This window comes from Bombus fervidus, chromosome 1, assembly GCF_041682495.2.
Source record: "Bombus fervidus isolate BK054 chromosome 1, iyBomFerv1, whole genome shotgun sequence".
NCBI classification, from domain to species: Eukaryota; Metazoa; Arthropoda; class Insecta; order Hymenoptera; family Apidae; genus Bombus; species Bombus fervidus.
In genome coordinates, this window is record NC_091517.1 from 14,993,659 (window position 1) to 15,008,983 (window position 15,325).

The 15,325-nt window shown below is 37.8% G+C and overlaps 1 protein-coding gene across 3 annotated transcripts in view; it reads right to left on the reverse strand.

The window, feature by feature from the left end:
- Positions 1–15,325, reverse strand: part of LOC139987329 (uncharacterized) — a 266,252-nt gene that overhangs the window by 192,996 nt on the left and 57,931 nt on the right. The window lies entirely within an intron of this gene.

Consider the following 15,325-nt stretch of genomic DNA (forward strand, 5'->3'; position numbering starts at 1 on the left):
ATTGCTAGTAAAATGCTCCTGTAGATCCCGCCGTACTATCTACGTAACAAAATTATCATTTTCTTGTATTTTTGCAGTAGACGTTATAAATTTTAAGCTCGATAAATTTCTTCGTTTTCAAATTCGAGAGATTCGCATGTAAATTTTAGAATTCGAAAGATTCGCACTCTCAGATTCTTTCGTCTAAAGATAATTCCACTTCCAAACGTACAAATTTTCGAACTTACTAATTCAAGCTTTCGTACTTCAAAGATTCAAACTTCTAAATAGAAGAATTTCTACATTTTTAAACATCAACTAAAATTTTGTTCTCACGATGACAAAATTTCGCCAGAGGCGGTGAATTCGAAATTTCGAAGGGAGGCGCAATGTCCAACTACGAAACCGAATTCTCTCGATAGCGGTGTCCGTAAGATTTCTTTGACTTTAAGGCAGCGGCACGCGGGCTGTCTACCATGTGTCTATGTAGGTGCAAAACAGTGAAAGGTTTTTCAAGGCAGGAAAGTAAGTGACACCCACACGTGGCCGTTGTCGATGTAAAAAGGCAAGGCCGTTCGCGCGTAGAAAAGTTCACTGCATTATTGCGAAACTGATCGCCCGTTGCAGCAACAATGACGCCTAATGGAATAAAGGATGTATCCGACGGGAACTTATTCTAATTCAGCAGCACGAGGTCAATCAAACGTTGATAATAAATACGCGAAGAATCGCTTTCTACGCTGTTGCCATTTGAATGAAACACAGCTGCGACGTATCATTCGGAAACTTTTAATCCCACCACGCACAGCAAAGAACAAAATGATGTTTGTACAGAGCGTGTAACCAACTCTATCTGCTTCGACTATCACCGTTGTTTCAAGTATTGAAAGACAAAGATGCTTAGAAAAATCGATACATTTCTTGAAAGAATTAGATTGTTATTACGAACGAATCTGTTGCAAATAAAATAGACGAGTTTATGTAGATTTGATAGATTGATACGTTAGTTGCATATACGACATTGTAATAAAATTTGACTTTAAATTACATAATAATTAAGAAGATACGAAACACACTAAGCGTATTTCTTAGATTCCTCAAGTAGATATTAACTTTTGTTTCAATTGCATATAAGACAAACATAATATCCACGTCAGTATTTACTACACCCTTGATTTATTATATAATTCACCGAAACTTTGTCAAAAACCAAAATATAATACCATCGCGTTTCATAATCCCTCTCATGGCAACCACATCTGTTTCTTCATCTAAAGAGAAATTTCTTCGTTCAAAGCTTCGTTCGAAACTTCATATTATTCACGATTTTCATGATTATTAAAGTAATTACAATCGACAGCAAGTATAATTATCATCTTGTTGCAATGCATTCTCTCGCATTCCGAAGATTTCAACACTCGCAGGAACGAGCAATCCTTTCGTCCTTGCGTATGATATTCATGATAAACTGTGCCGGACGCGCAATCATATCTTTTTAACAGTAACAAAAAAGCAGAAAAGATATTAACGAAAGTGTGCGTCAACGTAGTACACAGGAACGCGAGAAATTTTCCTTCGTTCTCCGACAACTCTGCGTGCAACGAGGCGAACACGCGTGACTTTCTGCGGCTTAATTCCGACATCCGCTACCTTCGAGACCGCGTCTCGCTTGCAATTCTAATGCAGTCGTTAACTGGCATCGTTTAAGTGGGAAAGCCTTCCTCTCGCTCTCTTTCTCTCTCCCGCTTACATATACGAAAAAAAAAAGAAAAGGAAAAGAAATCCGTATTCTCACTACACAACCTAACCCCAACCTCGGTTAAACGTAAAGCCGCGTTTAATTAATCCGTCAACGACTTGACCGAATTTTTTCAGTGGCGCGATGCGGATCATCCTAGAAACCGCAGAACCGTATAGCATTTAGTGCGTGAAAGAGAAGCAGGTAGCTGTAATGCGTCAAACGTCGTCGAAACGAATCCTCGCTCGTGTTCTCGTAGGAAAATTCTAGATACGCGATCGAAAATCGAAGCAGTCGTTGGAACGTGTAAACAAGAGAGAAAGAGGAAAAACGGTGGAGAAAAATGGAAGGGAAACGACGGTTGCATACATTGTAGAACGGAGTTCATGCATATACAAGACGATTCCTTTGTACAGGTAGTTTCAGAGTTGCAGATCTGTAGACGGATGACGAAGAAGAGGATGTACGTTTGAATTTTCATGGATTAAATTTCATAAAATAAGGACAAAGAAGAACATCTGAATTTCGACTTGCAATATATACCTAAGTTTGTAAGAATATAGTAAGCGATGATTCAAATACAATTAAAACTTCAGTAAGAACAAGAACAAGGAAATAGTTTGACTTTCATACGAAAAAAAAATATATATATGTACTTGTGCGTACAATTTCTAATTAAAACTTTACCGAGTACTTTACAACAACTCGCTGATCATATTAGATATTTATGCATTTATGAAACATTTATAGGTACGAGATATACAGAATGCAATATAATTATCATAAGTAAAGTACCCGTCGTAATATCTAATGGGAAAATTTGCATAAAGAGCCTAAGTCTACGTATAAAATAAAACTTTACTCCTTACAATATGTAGTAGACGAAAGAAATCTCTATTCCGGTTTCCTTACTTTACTTGTGTTCATGAAAAATTTTATTTCCATAAACATCCGCATTTTATCTACATCAACCGTTCCAAACTTTTACTTCTAAACGTCTTAAGTTACACCTCGAGTGAACGAAATAAACCAACATCGAACGTTTAACAAACGTAACACGTTCCTCTGGCCATCCGTCCCTACAGCTGCCAATTTAATCTTTATTTATGAAACGATTCACAGATGTGTTTCTCGAAACTATTAGCTGGCATCGTTCGATCAGTTCGGTAGTCAAAGAAACAACGATTCCCCGACGATACGCAAAACGTAACCGTCGTATTTGCGCTCTGGATATATCCCGTCAACCCGGTTAACGTAATTGGCCAGAATCTTTGGCCGTGACTAATTACGAACGTAAGTACGAACAGTGTGCGCATAAGCGATACGCGATATAGAGGAGAGGTTCTCTTGTCCGTTCTGGCGTTTCTCACCGCCCGCTTGCTCAACACCCTGATTACGAAAGAAATTTGAAAGCTCTTCCTCCGCGGTCAGGGGAGACTGATTAATTTTGAAAGGCGACGAGTTACGTGAACGCGGCCGAGGAAAATGCAAAGGCGATGAGGTTCCCGCGTAACCGACGTTACACCACTTAACACACTAGCGTCACCACCACTTATTTCCTCTTACTTTCACAGCTAGTAGACACACTATGTTTCTCACAACTGTGTAGAAAAGTAGCCAAAATCTAGCAACTTCTATATATATACGCACGTACAATATGTTTTAAAAATAAAAAATTTAGAATAAAAGAAAGAAACGAGAAGCAGGATATGTAATTAAAAGGAAAAATGGAAAGCGGAGATAGAAGATCGCGGTAACAAGATACAGACGTGGAAATGGAACTGAATAGAAAGAATATCGGAAGGAGAACGAGGCACGTGCTGCAACAACGTGAAAAGACAAAAACGCAAGAAAATGTAGACGGTGGAAATGGTATTAGGGGCAATAAGACAGAGAATAGAAATCCTCGGGAAAACAGAGAGGCTAAGGCGGGAAACAAGGAAAGAGAAAAAAAAACAAAGACGTTAAGGGCAATAGTAAGGAACAGAAACCGAAGAGGGAATACAATATTGAACACCGGAAAAGAATCGAATAGGAGGAAGAACAGTAGGTCCTATCGATAGAATGAAAGAGCAAAGAAAGGATTTCAGTAATAGGATAGATATCATGTTATACGCAAATGTTGAAATTTTAAAATAGTTTACAGACGGAATGCATATGATACGGATGAAGGTACAGATGGAGAACGAAGAGGGCGAAAGTGCGAAAAGTAAACATAGGAAATAAAGGAAAAAATGTACAGCCGGAAATTGGTTCTGAGCTGATAAGCAAGGATATAATAATATATACTATAGACTGTAGCTGCAAAACTAATACAGACTATATATAATAAATATATGATAAATAATAATTGAGTCAGTCAAATGGAGATTTTTTTCCTGATTTTGGTTGGAGTCGAAACGATCTTAAAATATATTCAAAATGGGACAGAATGATTAGCTCTTCGTGTAACGTTAGATTATAATCTGTGACCAAATTTACTTATTTCTAACTTTTGAACGGCGTTGTAGTCGGACTGCAGTATTCAGGCTGCCAATAGCCTGCCTATTTTAACGATTCCTGTGCCGCAATGCTTTTGCAGCGATCATCTACACGCAGACGTTCGAGACCTCTTTTACTTCTTTCTCTACTTAAAAACGTCGGGACGACGATGACTAAGAATTCGTTTGTTTTATTTTATTTCACTTCTGCGAATACCAAACGCTCTTTTGTTTTAACAAACAGCATGAAATTGAAACAAGATATGGCATACATTAATAACATTTATTCGAATTATGGAAAATGCTTTCACAAATATACTTTATGACCATAAAAGACGAGCACAACGCATCGACAAGTAATTTCGCTACTTTTTCCACCCTCTAAAGCCGAATCGCTTTTGAAGCGCCCTAAAAGTCCTTTTAACGAACGAGCACACGTTTCGCGCGATAATTAGAAACGCAGAGTTTCCCTGCAACAATACAACGAAGAGGACAGAACCATCCCTGCTTGCTTAATTTCATCAAGCCTGTCGGAGCCATATTGAGAAACTCAATTTTCTACTCCGATGTTCAGACTCAATTCGATCCCATTCAAACCTACCCTTCGTTTTAAAACTTCAAAATAACGACGCTATGCACTTTTTTCCTTTGAAAGTTTCGTCAAGCATTAAATTAAACCTCGAAAGCTTCACAAAAATAGATATGACTGAACAAATAACTACGCGCAGCTAGCACACGTCTCTTCACGAAACTAACTCACTCCAATCGATATGTGTACTTACAAGGTATTCCAGAGTATCGACTGAATAAATTTTCCTCCAAATATTTTGTAGGTTACTGGTAATTAGTATGATCAGATACAATACCTGGCCTTGGTTCATTTCTTGTCGTAGATCTTCGAACGTTTATACTTAGAAATATTAATTATCACAAATTCTTGATCGAAGTACTCACGAAAGATTCGAATATATTTTATTAAAACCTGTTGCTCTTGAAAGTATAATCTAAATTTTTCAAAGTACGAACCTATCTCTACTTATTTGAAAATACGAATGAAGCGTTCGAAACTTCACGGTCAGACTTGAATCGAAGTTAATTCCGTGCCTAGGTGTAGTACATGTGGTAGGTGTAGCACAGGTGTAGTAGATATACATGTAAATATATGTATCCACGAATTGAATAAAACCAAGGAAATCATGATTATAAGTTTGGCATAGCGTTTCACACTTTCGTTTCGAGCAAACTACAAACAGGGGATTTCCAACTCGTCGAGCCGTGTCGTCGAGGATCCCCTGGAAAGCGGATCGGACGATGAGCACACGCAAGAACCAAGCCGTTCCATGCTCGTCGATGGTACAAACCATATTTTTCCCTTTCTTAATGAAATAGCAACGTCGACCGACTAAAACCGGCATATTACGAACTGCAAGAGCGGTCGTGCCATGCGAATATCCCGTGCGCTATATGCTCGGAATCGACTGGAAACTTGGAAACGATAATTGGTCGAGGTAATTAGAAACCATAAAGATAAGTAGCGTAACGAGCAATAGCGGCTAGTCGCGAGTTGCCAGACGATTCAGACAGACGTGATAGTTTTGTCAATGAGAAATATTAATCCCTCGAGATTTGTGCTTCCCTTTATCTAATTGGCAAAAACTGATCGATTCTCTTTTCACTTTCTTTGCTCGAATGGAATTGTTTTTTAATTATATGATAATACATTATGACATATAATTTGTGTGTTGTTATATCGTACGTTTTTAATACAATAGATGTAACAGATTTAATATAATATCTACGAAATACAATTCTTTGTTAGTATAAAGCTAGCTAATAGTTTAATTACATATAATGAATGTTGCAAAGTATAATCTAATACACGTAACCTTCGGTGTTGTAGCTTTTCTAAATGACATTTTGCCTTTTTAAATATACATTATAAGCTAATAATTTACTGAAAATATAGTACTAACGTTTGCGATCATTTCAAATTATCATTAACATATACGATGGAAATTATTAAAAATCCAAAGTATAGATTTATCGTCATATTGCTTGCTTTAATTATATCGAATAAAACTAGATTAAACGAACCGTAGATAAAAAATTATATACGATATGAAATAAGCTTAAGCATTAAGAATTAAAAAAGGGCTGTCATTTGTAAAAGAGGCAGAGACATGTCTCGTTGCGACAGAGTTTGAGCTTAGGTCACGCGATGCGAACCTCGTGGAACTCGATTGATTATGTTGAACGCGTGACACCATATTGTCGCGCGCTTTCGAGGTAATTCCACGGCGGTCTCTGTGAATGTGTGATACGCGGCCTGATATGCTGACTTCCGATCGATACACCACTCTGTTAAACGACGAAAGCACCATACAACACATTTAAGAATGGCAACTTCGATCTTTTTAAATTCTCAAGACCGGCTACGTGCTTCTACTTTTATTTCAATTTTATCGATGGAAATTTTCTAGTAAGAATAATTTCTATTAAATTTTATGAAATCTAACGCTCATTTAACGCTTTCATCTATCAATCTTTTCCACGTCTACTAAAGAAACGTTAGAAACTATAATTATGCAAATTTCTAAAATTATACTTGTAGAGCGACGTTTGTAGAAAATAAAAAGCATCAACGAGCATCAGCCTCGTTGCTGGCTAAAAGTGAAAACAGCTGAAAAACCCATTCACGTGTAATGCAGAGCTGAAAAGGAGACAAGAGGGGTATATGAGTACTCCGTTCGTCATTCCGGTTAATAATACTGCAGGGGATCTTTACTAGTCTGCATCATGCCGAGGTATCATGGTTTGTGATAACGCGCTTCATCTTCTGCAGTTTGCACGCGCCATCTCCACGCGTAGACTCCACGCGTAGATTCTGCACACGTGTGCTTCTATTACGCCCCTTTAATACCCAACGAGAGACATATGCTATCATTAGCTGCGTTCTATTTAAAAGACGAAACAGATCTTGATCTAAGATTTTCTTTTAATTCATAAAAATATTAAATTTGCATCAACATCCGCTGTCTAACAGTAGAGTATCATTTTCAGAGAATATTGTATTCTACCTTCGTCTACCATATTTCCTAAAATAAGCTACAGTCAAAAATACACATAAGATTGACACGGACCATTATTCCTTCTGTTCGTCTTCTTTCCAACTCTGCGTTCTATTTACCAAGAACGTATTCGTCGATGTCCAATCTATGTGATCACAGATCTAGGATACGATCGGCTCCAATCAAAGGCAAGCGGAGGCGGAGCCGCGTCGAGCAAATTACGCGTAGAAGAACAACAAATAAAGCGTGCCAAACGATCTTATCGACGGAAAGATCATACGAAGTATAGATAATGGTTGCAGGGAATTCACCATTGTATCGATTGTATTGTACGTGATAGGTTCGAGGAACGATCGAGACGAAGTCTCGTTGAATATTATTATCCCAGTTCTCGTTAATTCATCCACCTGAAAAACGAGTGTCTCGATCAACGTGAAGCAAGACAATGGTATAATAACAGTGTGGGAAAGGTCCTGCAGCAAAGTTGGCGCGCCGTCCACGATGAGTCGGCACACGTTTCATCCTAACGTGTACAGTGTATCAGTCGAGAACAGCTAATTACAAACGACGAGGCGCGGTGAAACTTTTAATTCCCGAATTATGCACTCCCAACACCTGACTCTGAAACTCTATTCGGAATTACGCAGTGACCACGGTGTGCTTCTCGTTGGATTCGGTGTAAACCCGCAATTCGACGTCAATCCGATACTTTTCTTTTCCTTTTTTCTATCTTTTAGGAATTCTTCAATTACGAAGAAAAGATGAAATTGTTACCGATTATATATGATTTTTCCTTTCCATATTTTCTTCCCTTCTTGTTCGTACTTTAAATAAGGAATTAGTGTAGTGGATTATTCAGCTTAGTTCATTGCAATCATCTAAAAATTAGGAGACTAATAATTAGGGAAAGTTTGGGATCGAATATCGCCAGGTTTCATATTGTTATTGGTCACAGTCTCGAAAGATTCATTCTAAAAGACTCGACATAAAGGCAGTTAGTAATTCGTCACGAATCATTTGGCTACCACTTTTTATATACACTTTTACATCTTTATGAACATAACTAAAGAAATAGAATTTAAATAGAAATTTGTATATCATTTACCAAATACAATATTATAATAAAATATTCCAATAAATTTTCGCGTTACGTACATTTCGTTGCACTTTCGAATTTGTCATAAATGTATAAAAATCCACAGTCTATCAATTATTCAAACGCGTTTACAGTCTGACTGCCTGTGTATCTCCTACTTAAGCCTTCGTGGTATATACAATAGAAAAATACTTGGCGATAAAGTGCACACAAAAATGCAGTTAATCTACGATCAGTCTGTGTCGTGCGAACCCATAGAATCCGTTAGAATCCCGCTAACGAATCGGGTGAGCACGTGATGTACACGAACATGCAGGTCGTAAGCCGGTATCGATTTCGCGGGCGGCAAATTATTTTCTCCTTTTGTCGAGGACGTTGGTCGCGAAAGGGATGAAATGGGTGGGGTGCGATGAAGGGTAGAGGCTGAGGTCAAAGTACGTTCGCGGTGAAAATCCATTAACGCGGCCAAGTAAAATGAAAAATATCCGCGTTAGACGTCGATCCACGTAATTACGGTGTAATTACGTTATTACACCGCAGGATGTCCTCGGGGGTGTCGAACTTGAACAGCGATACTCGTAGTCGTTGACTCGATCGACGAGGTACAATAAAAGACGAACGAATTATACGCACGATGTCGATTTGTTAGAAGATCTAAAAAACGATGTGTTGCGATAACAGTACCGTGAGACTTGGAAAAAAGATGTCTCATGCGGATTTTGTGCGTGGCTTTTTATTTATCGGTTATTATGTGTTATTTGCGTGGTTGATTTTAGAAGAGAAAGTACATACTTAGATAGTTGTAAAACTAATTTAGAAGTAGAATACGAAACGATACTTGTACGATACGTGTAGTATCTATTTAATAGAGTAAAGTAGATCACTCGTCTCTTGGTTAATGTTGGGAAATTTACGAGAAGTAGCATTATAAATTATACAAGTAGTCATTAAGTTATATAGGTATCGGCTAACAGTATAAAATCTCGAAACGCGTATTTTCCAAATTATCATGAAAATAAAGATTCCTAAGCTTTCACAGGTTCGATCTTACCGATTATGGGTTAAGAAGACCAGAGACTCGTATACTCACACAAGAGAGCACCGAATAAATTAAGAAATATCGTATCTGGTTTGTGAATGGAACAATTTGCTGCTACGTTTCGTTCGAAAAGATCAAGAACCCAGGATACATAAAATCAGTATCTTGATATTTATCTCATGAGAATCACGCGTCATTACATACATATATAATACATCAGGATACACATACACGGTAGAAAGTTTAATCAGAAACTAAAAAAGTTTCGTTCCAATAAACAGAGTTCGGACAAATTGCACGAACACAAAATCGAGTTACGTGAATTCAAGTAAAATTGACTAATCAGAGGTTTAACCAATTTTCATTGTTTGCAATCGAAGCACGGTGCATCGAATCCGGTTCGACGTCGGCGAAAAAACAGGATAGCGAGCTCGTCTTATCCAAAGTTTCTAAAATAACTGCACGATAAACGGCCCATAATGTTACGCTTCATGATCGGTAACCATCTAGAGCGCTATACCGCGCACGTATAACCGATCGTTAACCGAAAATTCGCGGTTATAACCTACTCTAATTTTCAGGTTCGTTTTACACGTGTCCAACTCGAGCCTGAGCCGCTATCGCATACGAATGATCGGCGACGAACGCGCCGCAACGATTATTATGCGGGATCCTCGCGGCGCGGTCAGAATTTCCAGCGATGTATCCGCTAATCAATAACCTAGAGTACGCCGCATGAACCCTCCTATGCCGCCCGTGACCGAACTTGACCGATCCTGTTCGCCGGAAACCCGCCTCTGCGTATTCGCGTCAATGTGCGCGCTAGATCTTTCGTCGAGGTGAACGACTCGGATGACAGAATCGGGGACGGTCGAATTGCAAAATCTGTTTTCGCGAACAAAAATTTACGTAAATCTTACGTAAAAATCAAACGTCAAGTTAATCGTTTAACGCACATACTCCTGACGCAAGCTCTTTTCAGTTTATGTAATTGTTTTAGCTATTGATCTTTATAAATTCAACATACGATGTATTATTTGTTAATCTGTTAACTGACGGAATTTACTTTGAAACATCCCTTACGGGGAGCGTAGTTAAAATGAAGCAATGACGAGTATACACGTCGAACACAGGGCAAATGTTGCTATTATAAATTTTAGGAAGAAAGTAAAGCAAAACGAGGATTCCATTTTCATTCGATAAAAAATTAGCAATTCATCGTTGAAAAGGTATACAATTCGTAAACAAGAAAAATTCAAGAAAAAAGATTTAACAAGTTCAACCGATTTCAGTGTGGTATTGTTTTATCATACAAAGTGGCCGAGCACCAGTAACGTGACTCCTTACGGATTCCATTTTTTGACCAGACGGAACATCTCCGAAGTGGCTTTGCTTTTGATGGTATAGCTGGTATAAAGTTATACGAGCTGGTATAAAACACGAAACAATTCGAGAAATAGCCGATATACGCAACAAAGTACACAAAACAATTCGGAGAATAGCCGATGTACGCACAAAAGGGAATAATCAAATACTCAAACTTATTTTTATAAAAAACACAATAGGTTTACTGGAAGTATAAAAGAAACATACCATTAAATGTCATATATATTATTTTTTACTAAAATTTTGAGTTTTATAATAAATGGTAATTCTTTTATTTCACACGACGAATATACGCGTCAGCCGCATCGAAATAAAGTTTTGGATTGACGTGTATACACGTCGAACGCAGTTAACCGCTTGAATTATGTATATCCTTCGTAAAAAATTTTATTTATAGCTATTGTTTACTTTAAAAGAGAATTTATTCGTCCCCTTCCTTTGATTTATTAACCAGTCGTACGTAAAACACATACGTAAATAATTTTACGTGGTAGAATAATATGTAGGTGTTTTATAATACACTTCCTGTTCTCTAGACTTAAGACGGTAACTAATTATTTTTTCTACATGTAAATTGCATAGCGTCGGTCATAAAGTGACATACTTTTGTTACACAGATTTCTAAAACAGAATGCAACGCGCGATAGTTAAATTTACGAGCGCGTTATATCATGGTACGTTTCATAGAATACGAATTACGAACCGAAATTCTCTGCCGGAGGAGGAAGCATTAACACAGAAACGACGATTCGTAGACACCAAACCACGATACGGTAGAAATCCCCGAGTAAGCAGAGCGTACATACCAGTAGCCGTTAGAGGCTGAAAAATGAACGAATGTCTCGAAGGAAGGGCGTATGTGTAGCGTTTGTTGCGGTGAAAACGTTATGGTTAACGTGGCACGCTTCTGGAGTTTAGGTTTCTTGAGTAGGGCACAATGCGTGTATATGCTCTTCAAGTGAGTAACGTAAGACGAGTAATGCAGCTTGTGAAAAGCAGCTCACAAAGCTGGAGGATTTGCGTTACATCTTTTTCTTTGATGCGTTGTGTTTGAGGCTCAAGGCTGTCTCTGACATCTTCATCGCGCAATTCTATATTCTACACGATTCGACATGCAGTTGCGATGTTTTTTTAACAATAACAAGTACTCGTGTACTGTAACATTACGTTCAATACTGGTTACTATCGAGCCGTGATCAGTCAGACAACCCATCAACTTTCTAACTCTGTACAGCAGATGCGACAGTTTCATCGATAACGAAAATACCTGTGATCTATCTTTGTAATTGTGTCACCGTACACGGACCTATTGCACCATGATCAATCAGATCTACCTACCAATCTGTCTACCTCTGGCACAGTGGATGCAAAATTTTGCCAATAACGAAACCGTGCGTTCTATCTTCGTGATTGCATCAGAGAAAGTGAACCTATTACAACATGATCCACTACACTTACACTTTAAGTATCCCAGCTTTGCATAGCAGATACGACAATTTCGTCAATAACAAAAATTCATACACTTTACGTTTTTGTCACATCGTAAAACGTAGGCCCATTATATTTATTATCAAACAGATCCGCATTCTTTCTACTCGCATATTCATTTATCTTTGCTTAATACATATTGCACGGCGCTAAATAGAAGATCCTTGAAGAGTATCTACCTTAATTTTATTTCTAAGTGTAAAACTTTTGAATGTATGTAGTGACCAAAACGTAATGACAGAATATTTTTGACAATCAACGAATCACTCTGTCCCTATCGGTCCATAAGTTTATGCTTCGTCAAACATACTTGGAAAAGATACTCGATACGTCAGGTTGACGTATCTCTGTGTAACACAAAGGCATAAGATAACGGACAAGAACCGACGGAGGATGTTTGTCTGATTGACGGTGGACAACGAGATTCTTATCTTCGTAGGAGGGCCATTGTTGCCCGTGATGGCGAATAGAGACGTCTATTTATCTAATTAATACAATAATACAATTAGATCTAATTATTGTATATAAATATGAATAATCATCAAACGTATATTTTTGATACAAATACACGTGCCTGTTTTTATCATTATATTAAGTCTATCACGGATAACCAATCAAATCTATATTTCTTCTAAAAATTCTCTTGCCAAATTTGTATGGTAAGTACTGAGGAGTAAATGCGCATACACCCACGTGACAAACATATAGAATTACACGAACGAAGGACGCGTATTCTTTTCTTATGGTATCCCTTCCCATCTTACGCTATCCGGTAGACTTAACCATGAATAGATCTTGATCGCGAAGAAGGAAGAAGAAGCTGCTGATGGTGGAAGTTATCTTCTCTGTAACGAGGCAAAGTCCTTCGGTTGTCTCCGGTTACAGCGTGCTTTGCTATCTTCGAGTTAGATACGCAGCTGTTTACATATATTCGAAGGCTGGAAGGGTTGTATCAACTTTATCGCACACGGTAGTAACTACGACGCAACGAAACCGTCTCTTCCTGGTCAATCCGATGGTTCAGCTAAACGTTAAACCATCCGCCATCGCTAATGCTGTATTTATTTGAGAAGATGCCGCGAGGATAAGCAAACGAATAATTAGCCGCATCTGCGATATTTCGTTCCCGACGTTTGCAATATATTTACAATCCACGGAAATGAGCTACGCCTACACACAACCGTTATAGGGAAACAAGCTAGAAACATGCGCACGATACATAAATGTAGACAGACTTCTGTAAATGAGTTTCTCGGAAGCGAAACTGGTCAACTGCGTGTTTTATTAATTTCTTGATTCCATTGCAGAAGTACACGATTGATATTCGATTCCGAAAAAACAAGTAACTTACTTCCGCAAGTTCGCACGTCGTATGAAGAACAGTTCAACGTCGATAAAATTGTAGAAGAATAATGGATTATGTAATTTACAATTTTTCATTCGTCAATTAACTAATTATTATTATTTAGTTTCTAGTTATTAACGTCTAGATAATCGTGGAAGAAGAATTTTACTTAAAAGAAATCACAAAGATATAAGAAATTAAAAAATCAAAATTCCTTATAAAACGCGATTCAAATATATAGAAACGCAGAACACTTTCATTTTTGACCCTGCATTCTTTATCAACGTTGTCATAGCGCTACAACCGTACAGATAATCTAAAAGTTTCTCCGTCAATTCTTCTAATCTATCCGCGATCTGAGAAGCTTTTGACACGATCCATCCTGTTACTTCATTTAAATAAAAATAAAAAAAAATATTGAAATAATTCTGCACGTTGTAGACAAAGATCTCGGATAAATGGTAATAAGAAAAGGGACCGTGAACGCGTTTCAACTGCGTGGCGATTCGCAATCTGGCACGAGATACGTTCAAAGGAATCGAGCGTGTATCGTGGATGCAGCATCTGCCTTTCTACCAGATAATGATGCCTCGTCGCGATATTCCGCGGGATGCTTTTAAAACGACGTTGCTGAACACGCAACCAAGTCCAAATACGCCGGCTGGTAAACGCGGTGAAGCCAATTATACGTACCGATTCATGGCGTGGCTACGATGAAAAAGAAAGCAGAGGGAGTGGAACGTAGGGACGCCGCCGGGTGAACACAGAAAAGTGGAGCTTATTAAAGAGAAAAGGTCAACAAGATGGAAAGGAAAAAAGGAGTAAAACAGAACTCTCTCGCACAATCGTTTACTAACTAACGATACTAATATTTAATAAATTGACAAGCGACAAGTTGTAGATTGTAAATTTCTCTTTTATAACTTCATCTATTTTATCATCGAACGTCGTGTTTCGATTACGATATTGCCCAGGAACATTTGGATAGCTGATACGATTCAATCAACAGGTTGATACTTTTCTTACATTTTATATCCTGCTCTATCTTTCACATATTTTATTTTCACCGTTTTATATTGTTATATTATTCGTGTATCTTGAATTATCGCTCGCTTTTATCCATTTCTTTTAGCAAGATCTATTTACTGTATACGATTGCTTAAGACAAGCAATTTCAAAAGAGTCTCTTTCGAAATGTATTTGCAATAATCATTTTTAATTATTATGGACGATGGCGTACTCAAGAGAATCTATCGGTATCGTTCATTTCTTCGCTAATAATATTAGCTCGATTGTGCAAGAGTGAAGAATAATTGTGAGATGAGCGAAAAAGGGAGATACGAAAAGAGAAAGAAGAAGTATGAAAAAGAAAAGACGCGTGCCAAAAATAAAGAAAGCGTAAACTTTTATATAATTAAGGACTTTACGAATTACGATCATTAATTACCGATACATCGTTAATGTAGCTTCGACGATCATTAGTTTGCACCGTGCGTGCACACCGATCCTTTGTTACTGATTGGCGTGTTAATTATATCGCTGCTGATTCTGACATACATGCGGTATAGAACGCATATGAGAACCGTGACTGGCAACTTGGTGAAAATTGTCTATCAGTAAGAGGAAATTAAGATACGGAATAACGAAATAATTTATATTGTACCGCGTGGATGAAAGTACTGTTACGTATACTGTGTATGGAATAG